Source organism: Myotis nattereri (genome assembly GCF_964212035.1).
Source record: "Myotis nattereri genome assembly, chromosome: 4".
In the NCBI taxonomy this organism is placed as follows: domain Eukaryota; kingdom Metazoa; phylum Chordata; class Mammalia; order Chiroptera; family Vespertilionidae; genus Myotis; species Myotis nattereri.
Window position 1 is genome coordinate 61,277,989 of NC_138079.1, and position 3,323 is coordinate 61,281,311.

Below are 3,323 nucleotides of genomic sequence, written 5' to 3' on the forward strand. Positions count from 1 at the left end.
AACACTCCACCCCAAAGCCAGGGAATATACATTCTACTCAAATGCTCATAAGACATATTCAAAAATAGACCATATATTGGGTCACAAGCAAAGTATCCCCAAATTCAAGAAGATTGAAATCATAAAAAGCATCTTCACAGACCACGATGGCATAATATTAGAAATAAACTACAATAAAAACAACCAAAAATACTCAAACACCTGGAAGCTGAATAGCATGCTATTAAATATTGATTGGGTTACCAATGAGATCAAAGAAGAAATTAAAAACATCCTGGAAACTAATGACAATGAAAACACAACAATCCAAAACCTATGGGACACAATGAAAGCAGTCTTGAGAGGGAAGTTTATAGCTCTACAGGCCTATCTCAAAAAACAAGAAAACATGGTAGTAAATCATCTAACTCTACAACTCAAAGAATTAGAAAGAGAGCAACAAGAAAACCCCAGAGTGAGCAGAAGGAAGGAAATAATAAAGATTAGAGCAGAAATAAATGACATAGAGACCAAAAAAACAATACAGAAAATCAATGAAACCAAGAGCTGGTTCTTTGAAAGGATAAACAAGATTGACAAACCTCTAGCCAGACTCACCAAGACGCAAAGAGAGAGGACCCAAATAAACAAAATCAGAAACGATAGAGGCGAAATAACAACAGACCCCACAGAAATACAAATGATTGTTAAAAAATACTATGGACAGCTCTACTCCAGCAAACTAGACAACCTGGAGGAAATGGACAAATTCCTAGAAAAATACAACATTCCAAAACTCAATCAGGAAGAATCTAAAAATCTCAACAGGCCAATAACTATGGAAGAAATTGAAGCAGTCATCAAAAAGCTTCCATCAAACAAAAGCCCAGGACCAGACGGCTTCACAGGGGAGTTTTACCAAACATTCAAGGAAGAACTAAAACCTATCCTCCTCAGACTACTACAAAAAATTCAAGAGGAAGGAACACTTCCAAGCTCATTCTATGAAGCCAGCATCACCCTAATACCAAAACCAGGTAAAGACAACACAATGAAAGAGAACTACAGGCCAATATCCCTCATGAACATAGATGCCAAAATCCTCAACAAAATCTTAGCAAATCGGATCCAGCAGTACATCAGAAAGATCATACACCATGACCAAGTAGGATTTATCCCAGGGATGCAAGGATGGTACAATATCCGCAAATCAATAAACGTGATACATCACATAAACAAACTGAAAGAAAAAAACCACATGGTCATATCAATTGATGCAGAAAAAGCATTTGACAAAATTCAACACCCATTTTTGATAAAAACTCTCAGCAAGGTGGGAGTAGAAGGATCATACCTCAACATAATAAAAGCCATATATGACAGGCCCACAGCCAACATCATACTCAATGGGCAAAAACTAACACCATTTCCCCTAAGAACAGGAACAAGACAGGGATGCCCCCTCTCACCACTCCTGTTCAACATAGTACTGGAAGTGTTAGCCATTGCAATTCGGCAAGAAGAAGAAATAAAAGGCATCCAAATTGGAAAAGAGGAAGTAAAACTGTCCTTATTTGCAGACGACATGATATTATACATACAAAACCCCAGAGACTCCATCCAAAAGCTACTAGACTTCATACATGAATTTGGCAATGTAGCAGGATACAAAATTAACCCCAAGAAATCTGAGGCATTTCTATACACCAGTAGTGAACTTTCAGAAAGAGAGATTATAAAAGCAATCCCGTTTACCATTGCACCAAAAAAATTAAGCTACCTAGGAATCAACTTAACTAAAGAGGTAAAAGACCTCTACTCAGAAAACTACAGGACGTTGAAAAAAGATATAGAGGAAGACATAAACAGATGGAAGAACATACCGTGTTCCTGGATTGGTAGAATCAACATCATTAAAATGTCCATACTACCCAAAGCAATCTATAAATTCAACGCACTTCCCATTAAAATACCAACGGCATACTTCAGAGATCTAGAACAAACTCTCCAAAAATTCATCTGGAATAAAAAAAGACCCCGAATAGCTGCAGCAATCCTGAAAAAGAACAAAGTAGGTGGGATCTCAATACCAGATATCAAGTTGTATTACAAAGCCACTGTTCTCAAAACTGCCTGGTACTGGCACAAGAATAGGCATATAGATCAATGGAATAGAATAGAGAGCCCAGAAATCGGCCCAAACCAATATGCTCAATTAATATTTGACAAAGGAGGCAAGAACATACAATGGAGCCAAGATAGTCTCTTCAATTAATGGTGTTGGGAAAATTGGACAGATATATGCAAGAAAATGAAACTAGACCACCAACTTACACCATACACAAAGATAAACTCAAAATGGATAAAGGACTTAAATGTACGACAGGAAACCATAAAAATTCTAGAAGAATCCAAAGGCAACAAAATCTCAGACATATGCCGAAGCAATTTCTTCACTGACACAGCTCCTAGGGCACTTAAAACTAAAGAGAAAATAAACAAATGGGACTTCATCAAAATAAAAAGCTTCTGCACAGCAAAAGAAACCATCAACAAAACAACAAGAAAACCCACTGTGTGGGAAAACATATTTGCCAATGTCATATCTGATAAGGGCCTAATCTCCAAAATTTATAGGGAACTCATACAACTCAACAAAAGGAAGATAAACAATCCAATCAAAAAGTGGGCAAAGGACCTAAATAGACACCTTTCAAAAGAGGACATTCAGAAAGCCAAGAGACATATGAAAACATGCTCAAAGTCACTAATCATCCGAGAGATGCAAATCAAAACAACAATGAGGTATCATCTCACACCTGTCAGACTGGCTATCATCAACAAATCAACAAACGACAAGTGCTGGAGAGGATGTGGAGAAAAAGGATCACTTGTGCACTGCTGGTGGGAATGCAGACTGGTGCAGCCACTATGGAAGACAGTATGGAGTTTCCTTAAAAAACTGAAAATGGAACTCCCATTTGACCCTGTGATCCCACTTCTAGGATTATATCCCAAGAAACCAGAAACACCAATCAGAAAGGATATATGCACCCCTATGTTCATAGCAGCACAATTCACCATAGCTAAGATCTGGAAACAGCCTAAGTGCCCATCAGTAGATGAATGGATTAGAAAACTGTGGTACATCTACACGATGGAATACTATGCTGCTGTAAAAAGGAAGGAACTCTTACCATTTGCAACGTCATGGATGGAACTGGAGAGCATTATGCTAAGTGAAATAAGCCAGTCAATGAAGGAAAAATACCACATGATCTCACTCATTCATGGATAATAGAGACCATTATAAACTTTTGAACAATAATAGATACAGAGGCAGA